Here is a 27,198-nt window from a genome sequence, read left to right on the forward strand (position 1 = left end):
GTTGATTAAAACGATTACTCATTATTTGAGTAAAACTTAAGTGAAAAGATTTGCAAAATGATGAATAGTAAAGTGTTACTCAACATTTTGAGCAACATGAAACGTATTTTACTCAACAAATATTAAGCAAAAACACTTTCGAGTTGTATTGAGGCTCCATCTGCAGCTGGAACAAAGCAGTATTTTAAACTAAAAGAATGAAAAGAATACAAAATTAAATATAATATTCTGCATTTTTCCTGGTTTTATTTTCAAAATAGGTATCAAATAAATCACAATATAGCATGTCTATTGTCTCATTACCCAATGTGAGCAAACATAGAATAGAAGCCGGTCACCTCTCCCAAAACTTTTGATGTAAAAAGTCATTTGAAAATTAATGTTATAGATGCTGAGTGTTTTAAATGGGACAGAAATTAAGTCTTCACTTCATTATGTTTTAACACTCAAGAATTGTCTAATGTTACCAGGTTCTTTAGTAGCTGATATAGTGTCCAGGAACTGCCAAATAGCAGTGATCAGCCTGTACTGGATATATATGCTAAGTCATTGTATGTGAAGGATTTGGTATATCTTGTCCACAAGTTCTACAACTTTCATCACTGTTGCGCATTGAAAAAGCTTGCCTATCCATTTATATAAAAACACAGTTCTGGATTCAACTTGCTTCACAAGTATATAAATGGCAGCGTGCGTCCAGTAAAGTTGGCGAGGAACCAGTCCAAAGCTGTGCCTTCCTGAAACATGTAAAATAAAAGAAAATGTAATAAAGGACATTAATTTCATGGATTGGGACTATTCAGGTGAAATAAAGCTGCCTTAAAATAGAAAATCCACCACCTTTTCATTGTATCAACCATAAATCAAAATTTGTTTGGTACTCGAAAGTGATGAAGCAGATGGAAGGTTTAAAACACAAATAACTAAATTTATGCATGTCTTATTTTTAAACTGTCTATAATTGGTCAGATGGTATATAACCAAAAATGAAAACTCTTGCTGAAATTCTTGAAATATTAAAGCAAATATGACATATTTACATGTAATTTACATTGTAATCACCCATTGCATTGGCATTTCTACTTTCATGCGATTTTGCAAATATTTAAAATATCTTTATAATTATTATATTATTATTCCTGTGATAGCGGGCAATGCTATTTTCAAGGGGACACAAACTTTAGGAGACAAGAATTTACAGAAATGGTAAACAAGATAATTATAAGATTCGCGGTTGATTATTCAAAGTTCACGATAGCCAACACCTGTCGGTGAGGATAAGGGGTTATATAGGGGTTTTCCCTTGGCATTTGAGGTTTCATGAACTACACATTCAATGAACTACATGTATTCTGAAATGCACAAAGAAATTGGCAAGTTAAATGCAACATTATTGATAGAAATTTACCTGTTGACTGACGTTCGTGCATCTTTCTTCAATACCTTTCCTGGAAAGAGGTAGGGCAGCACAAAAATCCCAAAGTCACATCTGATCTGTAAGTAAAATATAGATCAATATTATAAATGCACTGAAAAAGAAAACTGCCTATGGAAAAAAATTTCAAGTGATATTTTGCAATGGTTTCACTCTCCTACTACATATCGCTGCAAAAAAAGTTATGTGGCACGAGTCAACATCAGGATCAGGGACGTAGCAAGAGCTTTGGGGCATATGGACAAGGAGTAGTGTGAGGCCTTCTAAACATCTCCTTTATCAGCCCTGATCCCTATCCACTTCATTTTCGCTTTTGCTCGGGGCCCATGGACTTTGTCCACCCTATCCGCTTGCTACATGTACGCCCCTGGTCCCCGGGCCTGGTCCACACTATCAGCGTATGTACTTCGAGGTTGCTCAGACTAGTACATTAGTTACGATCGCAAATACACAGCTAGCATGGTGAGCCGATGACAATTTACTGATAAGCTTAACTAACTTAAAAACCTGTCTATATCCGGTTCAAATCATACAATAAGATTTCTAAATTGTGTAACAGGTATATGGACATAAAGTTATGAATAATAGTACCTTCAAACATTGGTTGTACTGCTGACAAACTCCATTCCACCAGCAGACACTGCACCCGCATCCCGGCTCCGCTTTTATACGCCATGATGACATGAATTTTAATACGTCGTCGAATTAAACTTACTCCGCGTGTTGAATTTACTACGCGATTTGAGTAAAATACAATGTGGCGATTAAAATATTTTACTTCTTTCCATTGACCATTTTTTTACTCTGGCAAAGAGTTGTGTCAAATATCGTCTTTTACTCGTTGATGAGTAAATAATTGGTCTATTTTTTAATCAACATACTTTAGTCGGTAGCACTTTACTCCTTATTTTTTGCTGTGTATGACATATTCGATTAGACATCGTTTAAAACATGCAATGGCCTCACATTGTGATTAGAGGCTACTTGAATTAAATTTTAATACAATGGAAAGTACGTGTTACTGTAAATTGCGATAAATTAAATCAAACTGAATTAGACAGTATCAATTTAAACATTCAACACATCAAATCCAATCAAACACATTGAAAGTAAAACATTCACCGAACTAATTCATTTATAATTCATTTTCTATTTGTTTATTAACTCGTATTTGGCATGAATTTTGATTTTGATTTAGTGGTTAATTATAGCCAATACCGTACAGTAAACAAAGATGCACGATTAATATTTTTGTTAAGGGTCAATTTCTAGAAGCTCGATTAGCCAAGACGACGCAGACTATGAAGCATATATTATACTTTCTTTTTCCTTGATAAACATAAAGTATTACATAGGCCTACAAGCGGTATTTGGCATGGATTTTGATTTGGAATTAATGGATTATAGCCAAATACTGTACAGTAAACAAAGATATAAGCACGATTAATATTATTGTTAAGGGTCAATTTCTAGAAGCTCGATTAGCCAAGACTACGCAGACTATGAAGCATATATTATACTTTATTTTTCCTTGATAAACATAAAGTATTACATAGGCCTACAAGCGGTCATGTATTTAATATATTTGCTCATGGTTTTAAGGCCTAAATACTCATGAAAACAAAGAAAAATAACACCATTTGTAGTGTTGGTCTACTGTATTTATTGTACGAAACCTTGTCATTAGCCGAGCTTCAAGAAAGCGGCCCATAATGTCCACTCTGTCACGTGATTGGTAGATTATCTAATTTAAGCCAGCCAGGATGCATAATATTAATTACAATTTCCATATTATCCTTGACATATTATTGGCAATTAGAAACTTATAAACTTATAAACTTAGAAACAATAAAAGTCGCGCCATTTTGTTTTGGCGACAATGATAACATGATAACAGCCAACCTTCTTCTTACATTTGAACAATTTGATTACTGAGAATTTGAAATAGATGTATTTCTATATCTTGAAATGACATTTTTAGAGACTTAGAAATCAACCAATGAGATGAGGCGTAGAAGCATACCGTCCGGCGTGCCGCATGCATCGTGCATAATTTGGCGGCCCAGTTAAATGTCATAATTTTGGCGGCCCAGTTAAAGTTTATTTATTTATATAATATTTATACAAGTTTAATAATATCTGTAAGGTACAATAATATCTTGTTGACTTGTGAATTATTCGCATCGAATACTATATGAATCATGTGAATCATAAATCTGTCCTTGAAGAAAAACAACAAAAAGAAGAAAATATGTGCTACATGTTAACTCGAACTGAACTCTAAGAGGAAACTACGATAGTGGATGTTCCCCTTTTTTCCCCTTTCATCTTGATATTCATACCGTAAATACTCGATAGTAAGCAATATGTGCTAACTATCGAGCGTTTTGAAAACATGCAAACATGACGAGCCCCATCCACAAAAGTGTAAAGGGTTTTGAGCAAATCATCGATTCACATATACGAACCAGTAAACCAGCAAAATATGTGTCTCAACCTCATTAGCTCAGTTAGTATAGCGCCGGACTTTGGTACAACTTCGTGTTTTCAAAAACGCTCGATAGTAAGCACATATGCTAACTATCGAGTTTTTACGGAATATGAGTATGTACATTATTGTAAAGGTAGACTAACAATTTGATATGTATACATTTTGTTGGCACTTATGTCAAATTATTATTAAAACAGTAGGGCCTAATTGTAAAAACTGGATCATTTAAGAAATAATCTGTAATTATACAACCTGTGTAGCAGAAATATGTAACTTTGAGGTTATACGAGGTATTGTTGGTCGAAGCAGCCAAAAAAAATCGATTTTCATTATCTGAATCAATATATTATTGAAAAATAAAACTTTGGTGTTTTGCAAAAGTTCATTCTACAAATCATATACTTTAAAAAACTTGCTTAATTTATTGTTGTTAATGAGTTATGTACGTTTTATAAAAGTGTTGTTTTTTCATCCCTCTTTACAACATAACTCAAGAACCACAGGACCTACAAAAGTATATCTGTGATATCTGTGATATTTGAATTCTTCTACACGCTCGCTATGAATTAAGCAATGCAATTTTTGCTAAAGCTCACTACCATAACTACTTTTTATTTACTGCTTCGACCAACCCTTAATCGTATACCCTTAATTCTGTCAATTCTCGTAACATTTATACAGCAAAGATTGTTTTGGGCGGCGCGGATATATATAATATTGGTTTTTGGAAGCCATGTAAAAAGAGACCCACTTACTACGGTTACATAGAGAATCATCTTCTTGTATTTTGTCCTATAGCATGTATATATTGTAATTAATGACTAGAACCCGAGGGCATTTTGTACAAATCTCAGCCTTAAATCGGATGTTGTTGTCTAGTCCCGCTAGTTTTGTGATCTAAAGTGATATTAAAATGGTGTATATTTTGTTATATAAAACGTCAATATATGTGTGTGAATGTTCTTTATTTTTTTAGTATTATGTGTACCTTCAGGAAGATATATCCCGTGTTAATGTGAAGATAATCAAGAACAAAAGTATAAAATAAATAAATAAAAATCCCTAATCAATATGACAAAAGCAAACACATTTTTACATAAAGTAATATTATAGTCATATTATAATAATTGTTGTTAGAAAATGAAAGATGTTACTGTAAAATACAGCACTGTGCTTTTTTTTTAATCAAAATATTATCCTGTTTAGCCAAATGAAACATAGCTATATAATAATCCTTAATTGGAACTAAAGCAAATTTTAATACATTTCCGGAAAGTAACTGGAATGCGTTTTTATGGTGTTTTTCGTATGCTGTGACAATCAAGGATTTGAACAAAGACTAATTTCCGGTTTTTCATTTCATTTTTGCAAAACACAATTATTAAAACGAACGTTCATTTTAATAATTGTGTTTTGAAAATGAAACTAAAAATGTGTTTGAATGGCTCGACTTGTATACAAGTTCGTGAATTTTGTGATTGGAATTGTAAGAAAATATTCAAAATGCATGTTTTTTTATTGATGATTTGGGCAAAATAGGATCACTTTTTATAATAATAATAATAATAATAATAATAATAATAATAATAATAATAATAATAATAATAATAATAATAATAATAACAATAATAAAAATAACACTAACACTAATAATGATATAATAATAATAAAGAGTGCTGTAATTTTTCTGAAATCGGGAGTATAGTTTCTAATCGCGTTTAATTAGTAAATCCACATTATGCACCTTACAGAAACACGGTTCGTTTTTGATATAACATTATTCATAGGCTTGGTTAATTCCATTCTTTGGCAAAGGTACGATTGATAAAAAAAAAAATGATATAGTTAACTAATTTGACACCTCGTTATTTCAAATGTGACCCCTAGCCTCTATCTGCTTACAAAATGTATGTCAAAGCATATGCCTATATTTTATTAATCCCTGTAGATAGAAGAGTGGAACATGGACCTCGACACCATTGTCCCATTTGCAAAAGTTGATGTTGACCCTTCACGCCCCCCCCTCCCTTCTTCACCCGGTCCACGTTACGCCTGACCCCTGGTCCACGTGGTTATGTTAACGATGGTTACACTAGTTTGTCAAAAAATCCAAAACCACTGGTGAATTTGAACATAGACCCTAGGGTATGTGCTTTGTAGCTTTACCAATATCCAAACTGCGCAAAATACTAGACTTGTTCATTTCTTGCGCGTGTCCAGGCATTCAGATGGGAAGCCATTGATCATTCAATATGATTATAATTATAGCCCAGTTACAGTTCCTAACTAAACAATAATAAATAATTTCCTCTATTGTTAAAAGGCTAAACTGACAAACTTAGTTAGGGGAAGGGTGTATAAGGTTATATTTAACGGTTCAGGGAGTATGTGACATCCGTTGAATGCTAACCAAATAATACACTCTAATTTTGTACTGTTCATTTTTTTTAAATAAAATCCCTACACATTTTTTTTAAATAGAATCCCTACTCATTTTACATGTTTCTTCCCATAACTATTCGTTTTGATGAGATATTAACTGTTCGTTTTGATTAGGTATATTATCATTTTGTTCAGTTCAGTTTAGTTCATTTCAGTTTCAGTTCAGTTCAGTTTCAGTTCAGTTTCAGTTCAGTTCAGTTCAGTTTCAGTTCAGTTCAGTTTGAACCGACAATCTTATAGTTTCCGTTTTATTTTAACAAGTAACTATACCATTCAACTTGACAAGATCTCAAATTCATTATTTGACAAGATTATTCCTTTCATTTTGACAAGATAAACTATTTTAATTTTGAAAAGATACTATTCATTTTTTCTTTTCCATGTTATAAGATTCCCCGTAAGATTCATTTTGAAGAGAAACCTGTTATGTCCCCATAGTTTCCCTTATCAAATTTGACAAGTTTACATTCAACAAATGAGTAGATCGTTTTAAGAGTGTACAGCAAAATATTTGAATGATTTACTTATTATGAATCATTTACAAAACCACATAACATAAAACATTTGGGTATACTTTTGTAAGTTGAGTTTTTACACGTGTTTGAATGATCATTATAACATTTTAATGCCGATGAATGATTGTTAGGGAAACAACAAGTTATATAACATAAGTATGTTTTCTTCCGCGAGAAACTTATAATGGCATGTTTCTTCTATTTTTAGCAATTAGGATACCCTGGGGATGTTAAATGTCACAAGAAAGTATATAAACATTTGAAATTAGTATCATATGACATTGATAAGCTGCAGCATTCATTTTAATTTATTCACTGAACCATAAATTTTTTTTTTGAATGTGTGACACCTAAATCAGGAAAAGTTTACATTTAATTTAATTTAATTATGCTTCTTTTTGATTAAATTACTCATTTAAAGGGGAAAAAGTTGTCAAACACAAATTGAAGCATAAAAAGGCTATGTAGAAAAATGCAACTTTTTTTTGGCTACATTTTTCAATGAATATGATAAAAAGTAGCAACAAAAACCCGCTCACTTGATGCATAACTAATCAGTCTATGTTACTTACTTTAGGGGACTTACTTTTTGGAACCGTTTATAAGCCCATAACTGAATGAAAACTGATATGATAGCGATCCCGATGAAAACACCCTTTATACAAAAACGTCCATGAATATATATAAACTGAGCTCAAAAAGAAACTTATAATTTTTCACATAGTCATATCTTAAAATCATGTTCATCAAAATGAACCAAAATTACACACATGTTTACTTCAATACTCTACTCTAAACACATGTCAGTAATCATGCAGTTATCCAACTGACACAACAGCGAAATGCAATGACATGGAGACATGGAACAGCTTCCTGGACCACATTCACAGCGCAATAATTTGCAGTAGCAGAATGCAGTACCATGTCATCATCTGTGAAAGTGGTCCAGGAAGCTGTTCCGTGTCAGTGCTTTTTGCTGCTGTGTCAGTTGGACAACTGCTTGGTTACTGACATGTGTTTTGAATAAAGTATTGAAGTAATCCTGTGTGTAATTTTGGTTCATTTTGATTGACAGGACTTAAAGATATGACCTTGTGATTCACAAGTTGTGAAAAATCATAAGTTTCTTTTTGAGCTCAGTTTATATATAAAAAAACACGTTTTGGCCTTCATAAAAAAATGGAACATTAAGCTTGCAAACATAGATCTAGAGGTACACTAGTTCACTTTATGTATGTTCACTGATAATTTCACCCTTTTGTCTTTTTTCTTGGCCCGTATTTCCAACAATTGGCCAAATATAAAAGTAGTGGGTCCTACTGGTAAATTTTTACATTACCTCATAATTTGGTAATTAAGTGAAATTTCCCCCGGAAGCAATACATTGCCAAAACTATATAATAGTTACTTAATTATGTAACATTTCAATCAAATTAAATTAAATTCAACATAATTAATTTGGTAATAGTTTCGAGGTAAATTTTACTTAATTATTTATGCCGTTCTATACTTAAATAACATTATGTAAAAGTACACAATTATATGTGTGTAGCTAATATAATGTTTTACAGTGGCGTACCGTGGCTGCTCCTGGTGGCTGAAGAAAATTCAATTTTGCCGCCCCTTGCTTAACAGCCCAAAAAGGTTTGAAAAAGTGAAAAAAAAAAAAAAAAGGATTATAGGCGCTGGCGACCTAAAACCGACAGATTTTTTATACTTTTTCACATTTTTTCTTTACTAATTTTTTTTTTTTTTGCCGCCCCTTCTTCTTCCCGCCGCCCCTTCGTTTTGGCCCCCCCACCCCCCCCCCCCAAAAAAAATACGCGCATGTTTTATTTCGCAAAACAGGATAATATTTTTTTTTATTCCATAATATTAGTGATGTATTACTAAGTATTCTGGAATTGGAATAGTCATTAAAGCCATAATTTAGAAAAGAGTTTGGTAACATTTTTTTCGAACCTGATTGTTTGGCATAGGCCTAAATGCAGCTGAAATGTCATGTCCCAACTTATACCTGCTTAGTCATGTTAGTGTTTTAAAGCAACAGAACAAGTTTGAATTAAAGTCAAAATTATGACTTTAAATCTCAAATAGAACAACGCAGTTAAGCGGTAATTTTACCTCATTGGGTTATTCCATTTAAAATCCACACTCCACCTGTGGAAGATTTAGCTGAAGTTTGCCACAGAGGGAGTATCAATTTTGAATAGAATAGACAATTAGCTAAATACTCTATTGTGGAAGATAATATGTAAAGCATAAATCCAGGGGGAGTATGGCCCGGGGGAGTATGGGTTTCAAAATAACTAACTCTGACCAATTACATTTGAAAAACATACCGTATTCCCTCTGTGGAAGATATATTCAAAATATTGCACAGGGGCATAGTGTGGATTTCAACTGGAATAGCCCATAGTTTTGTTTTAAATGATCAGAAATCTCTCCGGACAGGGATTGTTATTGATATTTTATATAACCAATCAAAATTTGACTGAAATCGGCTTCAACCTCTAAATACAGAACTGGATCTTGATCCTTTGTACAAAATCAGGCAGAACCGTGACTGTTTAGAGCTCAACAATTTACATGTAGGCGTACATTATCATGATTATGAGGCCTAGTTGGTAATTTTCCTATACTTTCGCAGTACCGAGCCCGTGCTTCCATATCCAAATCATACCAGGTCATCATAATAGAGATGTTTTCAACTTCCAGCAGGGTTTGTTTTGCGACATAGCTCGGCTAAGAAGTGTATAATAATTTATGCGGTGTCATAAATAAATCTGTTTATAACCATGGACGTCAATCTGGAATTAACCGCTAAGACCCGTATCAGCCATAACACAATTTAGCCCATCCCGGGAAGGAACTATAGTTACTTCGTCATAGCTATATAGGCTAACATGCGGATACCCGGATGTGACACCGATATGTCCGTCAACTTTTTTGATTCATCCTGAGACTGTGAGACAAGTACCAGTCTCATATTAAATAAATTGAATAACAAATTCAACGTTAATAATATACATGATATAACGGGCATTTTATAGAGTATAAGACTAAAGTGCTTAAAAACAAGAATCAACTGGCTCAGTAAGGATCTTCACTTACGAGGATCAGCCACGAGGATTCTGGATTCTCTCTACCTAAAAATTACGAATTTAATTATTTTTCACAATAAATGAACAACGCACAATTCGTCAAACTTTCCTTTTAAGAGAAAATCGGTAAATGTCTCATTTAAGACAGACCACCACGATTATGCTAATTAGGGTCAGGGGTTATTTACTAACACTAACCCTTACCATAACCATAGCCATAACCCTAACCATAACCATAACTCTAACCTTAACCCCTAACCCTAACCCCAGTAAGATCATAATTAGCATATCGTGCTGGTTTGTCTTAAATGAGACATCTACCGATAAATTGAGAAAATGGGCCCATTGTATGTAATTTGGGCGTATTTTGTTTCAGCCAAACCGATCAATATAAACAGACATGTGACTGGGCACCTAAAAAATATATTCCAGCAAATGCACTCCAAAAATATGGCACGTGCCCGTTTACAATGAAGCAAGGAGAACTTCCCGGTCCCGGACACAAGTGTTCAGTCTGTTACAAGAAATAATCCCCTACCAATATTTCATACAGAGATTACTGTATGTTACAAAATTGAGATCCACGTGACACGTGACAGGTGTAAATTCACCTGTATCGGCTATAACTTCCTTCACATTTAACCTAGCTTTGTGATTTTGGCGTCTGGTCATAGGTTTTGGGGGTCAAAAATACATTTAAACTACAGTAAGCCAAAAGATTAGGGTACCAGTTATGTTTACCCCTGTATATCGTAAACAAAGACAGATATGTCATAATTGGAACCAGCAGCCAATATCTGCATCTTTTAGCACGAATTTAAGACCTCATTTGTTGATATTGTTCAAGGAATAAAGATATGACGATCCAAAAACCCAAGGAAGATGCCAATTTAAAAGTTGCAGTTTGCTTCATTGTGTGCCCTATTGATTTGCACACAATGCGTTCACGAAGAAGAGAACCAGCGCCGTGCTTCCATTGATTAACACGTTAAAACTAACGTGGGTGCTTTCATTGATTAGAACACAAAAGTGCAACTTTTGATTTCGTTTCTTTATTAGGTCTTAGACCACCGTTTCTTTAATTCTCAGCCAATTTCAACAAATGAGGTCTTAAATCAGAGCTTAAGAGTCCAGGTATTAGCTGCTTGTTTTAATTTGACACATGTTTCTTTATTTAGGATATACAAGGGTGTACACAACTGGTACTTTAATTTTTTGGCTTACTGTATTTCGAAGGTCACGCAGGGATCACATTAGGGTCAATCCAAGATATGGCTGCCAATATGGCCGTCATTTCATGGTTATATTTAAAACCATCCCCAAATCCTTATAGTGGTCGTTTTGGTGTGTCATCTTTGGTATCGCATAGTGCAGTTATACTGCACAGCAAACATGATTCGACTTTTGCAGTACTTAAATCTGGTTAACAGGAAACAATTCCAGCAAAATCAATCGATAAAGTCTAGTCTATCCTCCACATTGAATTGTGCACTGCACTTATGCCCAAATACGGCACTTGCCAATCAATAATCACCCACTTGAAATCCACTGGCTCGCTGCACTGACCAAAGTTATGGACTGATATGGGAGCTGTTTTTGCTGTTATCTGTCATTTACATATCAGGGAGGTACGAACATTTGCAGATGCCCCACATACTCAGTTTTTAGCCTACATGTAATGTATACATTATTCTTGATTGACATAAAGTACAAAAAATATCCGTCAAGTGGTTAAGCTTTAATGCCCTTCGGAAGAGAGCGGTCCACAAGTGAGTGATAGTCACTAAAAGTTGCATTCGATTTACACAGGGAATGCCGTGCCCTACTTGTTAAAACACCAAATTGTTGATGAGATATACTGTTCATTTTGATATAGGTATAGCCTATTTATCACTTTGAACAGACAATCTCATAGTTTCCGTTTTATTTTAACAAGTAACTATTCCAATTGACATTGAAGATCTCAAATTCAATATTTGACAAGATTATCCCTTTCATTTTGAGAAGATTATGTTACATTCCCCTCTGACAAGACATACTATTCAAATTTGATTTTTTTGGTCAAGACAAATTATATACTTTAATTTTGATAAGTTGGGTCATTTTTGACGAGATGCTATTCATTTTTTTAATTTTCCATGATATCCGATTCATTTTGAAGAGATATCCGATTCATTTTGAAGTAAAATCTGTTATGTCCCCATAGTTTCCCTTATCAAATTTGACAAGTTTACATTCAACAATGAGTAGATCGTTTTAAGAGTGTACTACGAAATATTTGAATGATTCACTTATTATGAATCATTTACAAAACCACATAACATAAAACATTTGGGTATGCTTTTGTAAGTTGAGTTTTTACACGTGCTTGAATGATCATTATAACAATTTAATGCCGATGAATGATTGTTAGGTAAACTTTGAACTTTCCGGACACAAGTGTTCACTCTGTTACATGGAATAATCCCCTACCAATATTTCAGACAGAGATTACTGTATGTTATGAAATTGAGATCCACGTGACACGTGACAGGTGTTAATTCACCTGTATCGGCTATAACTTCCTTCACATTCAACCTAGCTTTGTGATTTTGTCTAGTCATAGGTTTTGGGGGGTCATGAAGGTATATATTTAGAAGGTCACGTAGGGATCACATTATGGTAAATCCAAGATATGGCTGCCAATATGGCCGTCAATTCATGGTTTTATTTGTAACCATCGTCACATTTTACTTATGGTGGTAATTTTGGTGTGTCATCTTTGGTGTCGAATAGTACAGTTATACTGCACAGCAAACATGATCCGACTTTTGCAGTACTTAAATCTGGTTAACAGGAAACAATTCCAGCAAAATCAATCGATAAAGTCTAGTCTATCCTCCACATTGAATTGTGCACTGCACTTATGCCCAAATATGGCACTTGCCCATCAATAATCACCCACTTGATCACCCTGGCTCGCTGCACTGACCAAAGTTATGGACAGATATGGGAGCTGTTTTTGCTGTTATCTGTCATTTACATATCAGGGAGGTACGAACATTTGCAGATGCCCCACATACTCAGTTTTTAGCCTACAAGTAATGTATACATTATTCTTGATTGACATAAAGTACAAAAAATATCCGTCAAGTGGTTAAGCTTTAATGCCATTCGGAAGAGAGCGGTCTACAAGTGAGTGATAGTCACTAAAAGTTGCATTCGATTTACACAGGGAATTTTGCAGGCCATGCCGTGCCCTACTTTCTGAAACACCAAAGTGCGAATATTTCCAAATATCTAAATTAGCTAAACATTTAGGACATGTTACAAAACTATATTTCCTAGAATTGCAGAGAGTACAAGAAATATTGGCCGGTTATTTTTCACACAGTGACGTTAACTAGGAAATGGTACCACGTTCCATCTGATATAGTTACGTTATTGATACAAAACTATGTCGAGGATATTTAGGCATTGGCGTTACGCTATCTCAAGAGGTGGGCAAAACTGCCAAGATGTGCAAAACCACTCATCCTGTATAGGAAGTGTATGAAGTTGTGAAGTACCACATCATATAATATATATGTGCAGTAGACCATCATCACAATCTGTGCACGATCACAGAAAATAGATGCACACCCCTTATAGAGGAGTTCGGATTTCCGGACTCTTTGTCCAGAATATTTCTTTCATTGAAAAGTTACTCCTCTATATATATATATAGGGGGTGTGCACTTATTTTCTGAAATAGCAAAATCGCGCATAAGTGTTTGAAATCTATCTGGTTAGGTGTCAGGGGTTCAGTTATATCCAGACAATAGTCATTAACTCATTAATATACAGACAATACACATTATATGCACCTGTGTAGTGCATTAAATTAACGTTCAAACTATTAGGCTTCTTAATTAATGCAATAAATAACAGATTCAATTTACTGATCCCAGTTTCCATCCTCGTATAACTAAATAAGACATCGCAGCACCTTATACTCTTTATGTCATATGAATCACTGATTTTTCACTGCTGTTTTATATTATTAAAAATTGATTCTAGAATTAAGTATAAATTAACTCTTATTCGCGTGGAAATCCATTCTTTTCTCCGGGCTCTAATCAAAAATTGATTATACATTTTGTTTTTCAGGGTGACATTTTAGCGGCCAAAGGGTGGATCTCTCATATGACACTTAATTTTGTAAGAGCAACCGCACGATAGCTATGGGTCTCATCCAGTGATACCTGAATAACTACTTTTGACCACGTTAATGCACTTTGGCGTCATGCAGTAAATAGGCACTCCCAAATTTGGGGAGTTCTGCATGGCTATTCATCGGTCACAGATGTCAAAATTGCCTTAGATGATTAGAAAGTCGTTATTTTAATCTAAATATCAAGTTAGACCTCAACATAACGTTTTTGGGTGCTAAAAGTAACACCGGTTGGCATACAAGGGTGTTGTTTTTCACACTTTTAGTGTTATTGATTAATAGACCTCCCAGGTGTCACAAATGACACCAAGAGTGTAAAAATGACACCCAAACGTGTTAAAAATACAATCCCTGGGTGCATGGAGGGTGGGATGAGGGTGTTGGGGTGGAGGCTGGGGTGTGTGTGGGGATGGAGGGGTATAGCCCCCTTTGTACCATACCTCTGTGGTTTTACTGTCTAGTACCACTCTCTAGAGTGGAGTCAAAACCCATGTACCACTCCCATGTTCCACTTCAGACTTAACAAGTCACATGGGAGATCACTTGTCCCACCCTCTAGTATAAACTTTAAAAATAAACAGACCCACCCAAAGAGTGGTCCTACTCCAGACATAACATGTGACATGGGATACTACTTGTACCATCCTCATAACAGGTGTATCCAGAGAGTGGTCTTTTTTTTCAATTAAAATTTCCCAGTACCTTCATGTGGGTGTATACTTTTAGGACATAACCATGACCTCAGTATGTTTGTAAACATAGATTACTTGGCTACAGTTTTGTCCTTGTAAAGTGCTCCTTTTTGCCATGTCTCACTCTGCGCTGGTACAAGTAACTTATTCCACTCGTGGCCTGAAGGCCACTCGTGGAATAACTAATACTAATAAGACGAAGATTAGAAGAATCGTTTTAATTACCAACGCTTATGATCCCGTTTAAGTGGTGTAAGGTATGTATGTAAACCAGGCAATAACCAATAGAAGTAAACTTTATGGACACGCGTTAACCTGACCACAAAATGGTGGGTTTGGGAGGGGGGCGCATGTGCGGTGTTGATGAGTGGTGGGTGTGGTGGTACGGTGTCAATAAATACGTTATTATCAATGGAGTATTTCGTGATTCTAACATCCTATTTTTTATGTCATGTTTCAGTAGATACCCACGAAAAAATTTCAGTTGTTTCCAATTTTACGTTTGCGAGTTATGCGTGATTAGAATGGTGTATTACACGGGCTTATCTGGTCACTATTTTGTGATTTCGTTCTTTGAACTGAACATAAAGTCTTTTTGCACATCGTTATATTTGTTTGTTAAAGAAAATAGCAGGAAGAGTCTGTGGGTCAAGAAATTCCCCTTTAAGGCTTAGTGGCTTTAAAAGTTCAGTAAGCTTTGTTAATCTTTTCGCCTTAAAGTGTGAGAGTGGATTTAAGGGTGTTATAGCAGTGGTGCCAGTAGCACGAATAGAGATATTTACTAACATCATTTACAAATTTACCGACGATTCCCGCTAAGTTAAAAGTTAAATTCATTAATCCATTGGTGATGAAGGTGTTTAAACTGTGATATATTTGTCGCTGAAGATTATGTCAATTATGTAATAATTATTTTTAAATCCCCTGCCCAGCACGGTGTGAGCTATTTTCAGGCTGTTGATGATCACATACGAATTACGATAACATGAAGATATGTGTATCAACTCTGGTCAATAGAGGCCGGTCGACTGCATATCCGTCAGTACACGCTTTTCAATACGGAATAAATGCTAACCTCATCGTGACATCATCCAAGCAGCAAAGTTCATTTCCCATTGAAAAAACGTGTATTGACGGCTATGCAGTTGACCGTTCTGATAAGACGGTTGTAGGAAATTCAATATTAGTGTTTTGGTATAATATCGAAATCATACGGACTAATATGAAACCGCAATCAGATCTATGGTTACCAAAAGTATGGCAGGACACATAATGTGCTATTTATTTGTTTATATAATTACTTGTTTATTTATAAATCAATTGATAAATTTAATTGTTTAATTTATTCATTCGTTCGTTCGTTCATTCATTCATTCATTCATTCATTCATTCATTCATTCATTCACTCATTCATTCATTCATTCATTCATTCGTTCGTTCGTTCATTCATTCATTCGTTTATCCTATCATCTGTTCGTTCCTTCATTTATTTAGCAATTACGATTTTAATGGGGCTAATTAGGTATTCATGCGGCCATATCTCGGGCCCTCATGATCCGATTCCCACCAAATTTGGACTGTGGATGTTTTTCATCATGTTCTACTGAAATATGGTCATTAAAATGCTGAAATGCAAAAAAGAAAATTTTATGACGTCACACTCAGTACTCTATAATATTGAAATCATACGGACTAATATGAAACCGCAATCAGATCTATGGTTACCAAAAGTATGGCAGGACACATAATGTGCTATTTATTTTTTTATATAATTACTTGTTTATTTTTAAATTAATTGATAAATTTAATTATTTGATTTATTCATTCATTCATTCATTCCTTCCTTCGTTCATTCATTCATTCATTCATTCGTTCATTCGTTCGTTCGTTCGTTCGTTCGTTCATTCATTCATTCATTCATTCATTCATTCATTCATTCGTTTATCCTTTCATCTATCCATTCATTCATTTATTTAGTAATTCATTCATTCATTTATTCATTCATTTATTCATTCATTCATTCATTCATTCTTATCATTCATATATTCATTCGTTCATTCATTCATTCATTCATTCATTCATTCATTCATTCATTCATTCATCTATTTATTTATTTTATTCGTTTTTTTAAATAATTTTTTGTCGTTGTTGTTAAACACAAATATGATAAATGATGTTTTGTAAACATTGGTAAAGAGTCATCAATAATTGGTCCTTCCTATAATCGTCTCTGTAACAAAACAGAAAAATTTAGGAGGTTTTATTGAGCTGGTGTTTCAAAAATTGTTAAATCAATTTAGGAATTACAAAACATTCCTTTGCATAACTTGATATTCATTTTATTGATTTAAAAAAAAATAAAAAACCTGTGAATAGGGGAATCTTTTTGCTACCCTACCAAAGTTACCCATGCTCAAAATCCTTTTGTCAAACATAATCACATTGTACAAAAATGATGCTTTAAAAAAACTTGCACCTTTCAACATCCCATACATGTAATGTACAAAATATTCTCGATATCAATGTTATGAATGATTTAATTGTTTTGTTTTGCTTCACCTTTCTGTCTCTGATTCCTTAATCACCCATATGCGACCATTTTGAAGTGTAAAATAATGATTAGTTGAAGCTAATTTTGACATAATTGAGGTTTTCATTGAAGTTTTTTTTTAATCAGCAGTTGTTTCAAAATGATAAAATCAATAGGAAGGGGAAATTACTTTGGGAGGGTAACAAAATGATTCTTCTATTCACAGCTTTTTGAATTTTTCAAATCAACAAAATGAATGTCAAGTTATGCAAAGAAATGTTTTGTAACGCCTAAATTGATTTTACCATTTTTGAAACACTGGCGCAATAAAACCTTCTAGCAAAACCCCGTACATGTCAATGAATCATTGTCTTATACTGCAAGATGATTGCATGGGAATGGGTTATCGTATACATAAAAATTAAGGAAAACAAAAACACCATTAAATCAATCCTCGTATAGGATGTTGATAAGTGCAACTTTTTCTGAAAGCATCATTTGGAAAATGTGAATATTTTAACCAAAAAAAAAAAGTTCTTGGAAATGGGACAACTTTGGAAGGGTAGCAAAATGATTCTTCTAATCACAGCTTTTTGAATTTTTCAAATCAACAATATGTACGTAATTTACGGGGGAGTTATTTCTTTTGAACCCCACATTGCTAAGAAAGAACCTATTTGTAGGATCTTTCTCGAAAGGCCCCAATGTTTGAGGACCTGCCCGTAAAGAGACCACAATTTTGAACACCCCCAGAAATACCCATCGCCCCCCCCCCCCCCCCCCTTCGTTTCCCACAATTCACCCTAATTTAAGTATTAATTTGAGTAAGGTTGGGACTCACTATATATATATATATATATATATAATTCAAAAGAAACTTCCACACGTTTGTTCTTGCCTTGAGTCACTTGAGAAGTCTGTTGCCGAGACAGGGTGTATAATGCCAGTATCATGTTATTTTGAAAGAACGGTGAAATATTGAACACGTGTTTTCTTCTTCTTCTTCTTTTCTTCAACCGAGCAAAGATTACATTAAACTCCAAAAATATTAGTGGTATAAATAACACATACGAGGTTCATAAAAAAAACTTACCTGAAATCCGACCAAGATGTGCTACATTTCATGCCTCATTCATGTTAATGTTATCTTCACCAGACTTTGTCTTCTGAGCCCTATAAACATGATCCAGTAATGAGAATTTCGTAGGTTTTTTTGAACTCATTGTATTGGAAAGATATCAAAGTAAATCGTGTCACGTGAATAAATAAATGGTTCATTAAATATTAATTTGCATACTTAATAATGCATAATGATAACAAGTTTTCAATGTATGCCCAGCAAACACAGAACCTTTTTGACATTATTCGCAAGAGGATAGAAAATAATTGTTAGAAACGTAAATGTAGGGTTCTATAAAGGAAAGGGTATGAAACGTTTTCATAACATTCAAAAGACTTTTTTGAAAGCTTACTGCAAAATATTCAAGGCTCATTAATATGTAGTTGTAGCCAACATGATGCTCAGTGTTGCCTACTTTTGTTTAATTATGTTTGCCTTGAAACCTGGTCATTAGGGCACGGTGGCTCGGTGGTTACGGCCTTGGACTCGTAATCTGAGAGCTTGCTCGACGTGCGTGAGTTCGATACCCCATCCCACCACCGTGTTGCGCCCTTGGGCAAGGCGCTTTGCCTCACTTGCCTCACCCCACCCAGGTGTGATGGGAAGCTGTTAGGGGTAGTCATAGTCGTTGTACTGGTGAACCCTGCGCCACTTGTAGGCTGCAAACGTGGTTCCGACATATTCTAATGACGGCGGAATAAATGTAAAGCGCGTTGAAGCTGTTTACGGCATAAAGCGCTATATAAATATCTACATTTTTTATTTAAAGTGTTTCAAGTGTTTTCTAATGTATTATATTGTCAAGCCGCCCTCTTGAGTGTTAATTTATAGCATAAATACTAATTAATTATGCAAATATGCGTTGATTACACCTAAAATTATCCATAAGAATGCTGTTTTCTTACCCGCGACGATCCTTCTGACACTTCTTGCGGTACTCGATCAGACTTATACTCATTACCATGAGTATAACAGCAGCAAGCGCAACACCACCTCCGATAAGAATTTTCTTTCCGATCACTTCAAAACAAAATGCGATGTCAAATTAACAGCGAGTAACAGTAGATCTTACCAAAACCGTCCATACACTCTAATTTTTCTGATTAAAGTGATGTTTAAACAATGCTAAGCTAAAATAAACTCCTGACTAACATATTTTTAAAAGCTTTGAAATTGGTCACTGTTTAAAGAATAAAGCAATTCATGTACCTTTAGCTCATTATTACAAGCTTAAAACCCCCACTAGTTTAACTCTTTAACAGCACTAGTTAAAAGCTTGTTTATTTAATTTATTTTATTACATTGTTTAAAAATAGTGTGAAGTTTTATTCTAAACTGTTTAATTCCCTCCAAATGCATGAAACAAAAATGATAATCAAATGAGACCTGAACATTTCCTTCAATGGATACTGAACACTTGGAAATAGGATTTTACTGCAACTGTCCGATTTTGGGTTACGTTTACTTAAATGTATGCTGCGGCAGCAATATTGGGACCATTGGCAAAACAAAAAAAGGCGTCATAATGCACGGAAATAGATTCTGCTTCGACTACATATCCCAAATTCGGCATGCAATTAAAGCAATAATGTGTGATTTGCATAAATAATAGTTTCCTATTTAAATGTTTGTTTTCACTGATCACATTATCCCCTTTTAATTTCGAGCCAAGCAAACGAGGTATAACGAAGAAAATTGCGATTTCATTGCCTACAATGCGTGTACTATGTTCGCAGCTCGAAACATGTAATATTGCACGGAGCATCGCGCTCGACGTGTGTACACATAAGCTGACATCCACGGGAGATGTTAGCAAGCAGTCGATCGATGAACTCTGAATAAAACCGGGTCGACCCGGTTTTAATATGAAAAGTTAAAGTTTACTGTTATTAAAGCATTTCAGGCTTAGCCTTTTACGTGGTATTGTAGTACACCACTGGGCATTATAATTATGCGAAAAGTAGAAATCCGAGTAAAATTGAGGGCGTCGCTGTGAAGCAAATCACACATTATGGCTTTAACTGTTTTGGAATAATGGTCATTCATCAAGGGGGGGGGGTCACACTTACCTATGTGTAGGTGTTTACATAAATGCATACTATTGAATGCAGGTTATGACAATTAATTTCTCTAGAAAAGACCAAAATTATATAATAATAAATATTATAAAGAAAACAAAAAAATATTGAGATGGAGATAATATACATATATAAAAAAAAATACAGTGATTTATAGTGCGTTACGCAGAGGCATAACCCCTAGACGTTGATCCACAAGCCTCAGCACACTTTACAGGTTTTTGCTGACCACTACAGCCCCAAATCATTCCATAAACCATTAAACAACAAATCATGGACTTTGCTGCTTCAAGAGCGCACACCCTAGACATTCCACAAATAACCTTCACAACCAGGATCAGCTCCCCGAGTTTCGTACAGGTTACAATGAGACAAATTAGCAGTGAGTTCCTTGTCCAGGGGAATTTCAAGCTAACTCAATTTTTCCACGAGAGCGTACTAGGCACCGCCAGGGTACGAACCCGCAACCTCTCACACCATAGTCGAACGCCTTATCGCTTGAGCTAACTTGACTAATATGAAAGTGACCCGGCACTGTTTGCAGCAGAACATGCATAATTGGTTCATTCAGGTGTGCAAAAGTTTAATCATTCATTTATTCGATTGCCAACACGTATAAACTTTCATGCTGGAATCCATTCATGTGAAATGGAGTCGGTAACACCGTATTTGACTATAAAAAGGCCGGGTAATGAAAATCAGGACATCGACTTCGCATGGCAGAAGAATTTTTGGACCTGATATTTCTGAAGTGTGCAGAAAATGATCCAATTACGTGAATTAAGTAACAAAGTACCAAATTGGAATAACTCAAAACAATAAGTACCAGTAACTTAATTTGAACGAGTTACATCAACTTACATGTTGAGTTACAATAACTCAACTAATTGGTTCTTATTTTTCTAAGTTCCCTGAACTTGAATTCAGAAGTTGGCATTACTTAAAAAGTTGACGCAACGACCTACATCAACTTTTTAAGTAATGCCAACAAAGTTGATTAGTTGACGGAACTTTTTGAGATTTTTCAGCATTTTTTAAGTTCGGATAACTAAAATGAATTTTGTTTTGGCAACTTTTACACTATTTTTGAGTTGTTTAAACTTACTCCTTTTGAATTGCGTCAACAAGGCGAACAAGTCATGCCTATGAGTGTAGAGAAAGTTAGGGTTCCGGCTAGAGTTAGGATAGAGTGGGGCCATACAGGAGTGCTGTAGAGGCCCATAGACAACGTGTACACAAAGACTAGGTTTTATTTTACACGTAGCTTTACGTGCACCTTACAAATGCCTAGCCTAAGCATTATGGGAGGATTTCTAATTGAACTTGACTTTTCATAATAATAACCTAGCCCTAAAAATGATTTCTAACAGATTTCTTTAATCATGCGTTAAACGTATTGAAGGTATGCAGCCTACCAAAACAAGGAACACAATGCACTTATCATTTCACTAGTAATTATTTTCTACATGACTTAACTTAACCCTAAACCGTACCAGGTACTACAAAATACTACTTGATATAAGCGCTGTTCGTGCGTGCATCCCACGTGGTGTGATGACGCAATCGCCCTAAGTGATATAGGCACGGTTTCGCTGCCCGGCGAAGCCCAACACCCGTGGCTAAGTGTCGCCGACCCAGTGCTAGGCATGCGAGGGGTCCCAAATTCGAATCCCACCCAGAGCAAACAACTTCTTTCTTTGATTTCTGTCTTTATCCCTTCCTTCTTTCCCTTCCGTCGCCAAAAAGCCTATAGCAACGTTTGTACAGTATTTTTGTGGGATCTGAGAGGACATCAGACATATCGAATACGCGGAATGTCCTTATGATATCAAATAATTTTTTATCGTTTGATTCGCGATATAATACTAATCACCTTCTATTAATATAACCATACACATACTATATAGAAATAAGGATATTAAAATTTAACTTTTCTTAAACTCAATTACAAATGTCAAAAACAATTTATGATAATTTCCAATTTTAAATCATCGTATCTTTACTTTGTAATATTTTCTTCTTAAACATTGTGCTTGTTGAAATATGAGGTTATCCGTTTAATTGAGTTGTATCATGCATCAACTAAATCGTATTTATGCTGACACTTACATGTCTTGGAGTTATATATAAACATCTCAAAAAAGTAACTAACCCCCCTTAAATAATGACCATTATTCAAAAACGGGCGATTGTATTACAAATCTGGAAGCAAGATTTGAAAGTTGCAGTAAATTGTATTGATTTTGTATTCAGCATAATGGAAGGAAATCTGCAACTTTCAAATCTGGACCTCACTACATTAAATTAACCGGTGTTTTATTGTTTTCTGGGCTATCGTATCAAATGAGGTGTCAAAATGTGCAGAACTTAATTATGCTTCCAACGCATTTTACAGATTTGTAATACAATCGCCCGTTTTTTAATAATGGCCATTATTTAAGGGGGGTTAGTTACTTTTTTGAGATGTTTATTATATTCATAATTGATCTGCCTTCTAAACCCTTTAAAATGTTGAAAACGCTTTGCTTTGTCTCGTTTCAAGACACCGATTTCTATTAGGTGTCTTTTCATATTGTGAGTCTTTTCAATATAATGCAATTAGGAAGCACACGTAAATACCCGACAGGTAGATGGTGTGAACAAGATGTTAATCTCAACAGAACTTTCGTGACAACTTATTATGACAATTATTGACCATTAAGGGGGTACTACACCCCTGCCCAATTTTGTGCCTATTTTCGCATTTTTCTCAGAAATTATAGCGCATTGGTGACAAGTAAGATATGTATATTATAGGGGCAAGGACTACAACTACTGTACTGAAAATTCAGCCACTCAAAGCAAGTAGTTATTGATTTATTGATCAAATATTGGTTTTCCCTCATTTTTGACTGTAACTCCACAACTGTTGTCAGTGCTGAAATAAAATTTACAGTGCAGTAGTTGTAGTCCTTGCCCCTATAATATACATATCTTACTCGTCCCCAATGCGCTGTAATTTTTGAGAAAAATGCAAAAATAGGCACAAAATTAGGCATGGGTGTAGTACCCCCTTAAGGTGTTAAACCTATCCGATTAAAGTGTCACTGCATTGCTTAAACAGTTCCATAACTTACACGACGCTTACTAATTCTTATACTATTTTAAGGTACTACTGCAAATCTCGATAAGCACCTTCGATTATGGGACTAAATTATTGCGCAGTTAATGTTTGATCGTGATAATTATATCTTTCACACGATCTAATTCACCCTCGATCATGAGCTTCCGAGTTCAAGTTACGGTCGCGTTGTTTCTAATGACACGAATGTTGTTTACCTTTACAGTCGTGTTGGCTTTTTCTTGGACATTGGGCCGTTTACCTTAAAGACACCCTCCTGATATTTCCCTGGCCTGATGGCAAGGCGCCTGTCTCAAGGCTCGCTGTTTCGATAATAAGGTTTCGCAGTAGTGTGTCTCATCTGAAGTTGAGAATAATGCAATGTTAAATTTCGCAGTGGCAGATTATAATCAGTGCGTTTACATGGTTGCGTCGCCAGCGTATGGATAAATCGCCCTTCTACGCGGGATTAGGTTAGCGCACGCAAATTGAATCTGGCTCTCTGAAATCCAACGTGGCGTTACTTTAAACTTTAGTCGAAACAGACTATAATTAAAGACAGAGATAAAAAGAATTTATTGCGTCTGATGTCACTGTCAATTACTATCCTTGATTGGCTAACACAGGTTAATAGCGCGTAAAAGGAAGCCCGATTTATCTGGTGCTGATCGGAGAAAAGGAATAGCAGCAAATGGCGACAAATTACGTACTTTTACAAGGCAAAACGCAGCTTTTCTAGGCATTGTTGACATGGTGCCTTCGCCTTTGCCTTTGCCTTCCTACTATAAAGACCTAACTTTTGAAATGGTTTGCATGTTTGAAGGCGCAAAATTAAAAATAATACGCTCGGTTATACCGCCGCGTTCAGCAAGTCATCATCACGACACTTGTAAACAAACCAAATTCGAGTTGACAGATGACGTCAGACGCGGTAAATTCTATTTATCTCTGTCTTTAATTATATATTTGGAAACTGATGTCTTATATATTTTTGATTAGAGTTTTCAGGTACAAGAGCAATGAGTCAACGATGATGTGCAGTTATCAACAGAATTAAGGTAGCAGTTGTGCTCAATCCTGTATATCCCAAATAAAGACAAATGTGTCAAAATTACGGGCAAAATTAAAAGAAGCAGCCGATGTCTTTAGCTCTAATTTAAGACGTTTTGTTGAAATTGGTTGAGAATTAAAGAAACGGTGATCCAAAACTTAAACGGTGATCCAAAACTTAATGAAGATACGAAATAAAAAGATGCACTTTTGTGTTCTAATCAATGAAAGCACGATGCTAGATTGAACGTGCTCATCAATGAAAGCATGGCTAGTTATCTTGTTAGCGAACGTTTTGTGTACAAATCAATAGTGCAATGTGGCAAACTGCAACTTTCTAATTTGCATCTTCCTTGGGTTTTTAGATCGTCGTGTCTTTATTTCTTGAACAATCAACGAATGAGGTCTTAAGTTCGAGCTAAAAGATGCAGCTATTGGCTGTTGGTTCCAATTATGACATGTCTGCCTTTGTTTAGGATATATACATGGGTGAACGTAACTGGTACCTTAATTACTTGGCTTACTATGTATATACGCACTTTAGTGCGTGGATAGAAAACTGGCATGTACAATCTGAGGCGAGTGAAGAATACCTTCGAACACAAGTCTTGATATTAAAGGGGCATTTCGTGATCCACAGCCTCATCCCCCACTTTTCCCAAAAAAGTTGAGATTTTTACACCACTGGATACCTCTGGCTACATAATGTTTATGTACCAAATATTCTTGCAGATTAATTCGTTTAGCAAAAATATCGCCAAATTTGAATTTCGTTCTGGTGCACCGGAACGAAATTACAACACATTGTCTATGGAGCAGTGTAATACACATAATCATGCGTAACTCGCAAACGCAAAATCGGAATCCACTGAAATTTTGGAAATAAGCTTTTTTCGTGGATATCTACAGAAAAATGTCATAAAAAGAGGATGCTAGGATTACGAAATCCTCCTTTAAAACGCTGTTTTAATGGGTTTTTTTGGGTTTTTTTTTTGTTCTTTGGGTTTCTTTATGTATTTTGTTTCATACTATTATTATAATTAGGCAGTGTGAAAAAACCGTATGTTTGATTTAATTAATAAATCAATTAGGTTATATTGCACTGGCAGCATCCTTTTTCTGTTCATGAGGTAAAGTATCGTCATTCTAAATTAAGTCTTTATATAGCAATACGCGTAATCACTCCTCTGCCAAAACAGTGTTTACAAAGTGAAGGCAGGAATGTGTTTAGAAACGTTATGTTTAGAATATGATGTTTAGCTTCTAAACATGTGTTTAGAAAAGTGTTTAATTTCTAAACATTGTTTTTGTGCAGTGTACTCATGTTACGCAGGCTTCTCTAAAGTGCTAAAGTAGCAGCGTCATTTCTCTGCTTCAAATGAACTTTGACCGGTAGGATTAGCCCTGTGTAATGACGTCACTTTACACAGGTACGTTTGCGATGTCACCACTTTCTTGTATACGAGGTAAACTTCTGTGTTCCTTACTTATTACAATTTACAATATAAAACGTTCGGTAACCACGGTAACAAAACTATATTTTTCCGTAGGGCAGACAATTAGTACCACCTGAAAGCGGCCCCTTGTCATGCTAAGCTACCTGTCACTCATTAAGGGTGTTTTGAACGGAACTTATCTCGGTAAAAAATAACACCTGGAAGTGGCACCTTATTTTGCCAGGATTAACTCTATGTCTTAACTAACCTTTAGTGACCGACGTAATTAAAGTCTATTCGATAATTAGGTATAATGATTTTGGTATACAGTAAGCCAAATAATTAAGGTACCAGTTATGTTCACCCCTTGTATATCCTAAACAAAGACAGATATGTCATAATTTGAACCAGCAGCCAATAGCTACATCTTTTAGCTCGAATTTAAGACCTCATTTGTTGAAATTGTTCAAGAAATAAACACACGACGATCCAAAACCTCAAGGCAGATGCCAATTTAAAAGTTGCAGTTTGCCCCATATGCAGATGCCCTTTTGATTTGTACACAACGCACGTTCGTGAAAAAGCGAAGCGCGCCGTGCTTCCATTGATTAGCACGTTAAAACTAGCGTCGTGCTTTCATTGATTAGAACACAAAAGTGCAACTTTTGATTTCGTTTCTTCATTAGGTTTTAGATCACTGTATCTCTAATTCTCAACCAATTTCAACAAATAAGGTCTTAAATCAGAGCTAAAGAGTACAGGTATTGGCTGCTTGTTTTAATCTTACATATTTGTCTTTATTTAGGATATACAGGGGTGAACACAACTGGTACCTTAATTTGTTGGCTTACTGTAGTTCAAGATATCGATGGACGACCTCAATAATACCTAATTTACCAATTCACTGTCACTCATCTAACATTGTCTAATTATGAAAAATACATTAACACATCAAATACAGTAACGAAACCATTTCATTACAAGTTTTAACTTTTAAGTTATATACATCAATA

General features: G+C 35.0%; 1 long non-coding RNA gene across 1 annotated transcript; it reads right to left on the bottom strand.

Annotated features, from left to right (window-relative positions):
- Window positions 1-214: 214 nt before the first annotated feature.
- Window positions 215-2,346, bottom strand: LOC140141451 (uncharacterized). The gene is made up of 3 exons (XR_011857413.1): window positions 2,027-2,346; window positions 1,409-1,494; window positions 215-737 (listed from the first exon to the last, which is right to left on the bottom strand). It is a non-coding gene; the product is annotated as an uncharacterized lncRNA (long non-coding RNA).
- Between the last annotated feature and the right edge of the window lie 24,852 nt (window positions 2,347-27,198).

The sequence above is a fragment of the Amphiura filiformis genome, chromosome 19, assembly GCF_039555335.1.
Source record: "Amphiura filiformis chromosome 19, Afil_fr2py, whole genome shotgun sequence".
Taxonomy (NCBI): Eukaryota; Metazoa; Echinodermata; class Ophiuroidea; order Amphilepidida; family Amphiuridae; genus Amphiura; species Amphiura filiformis.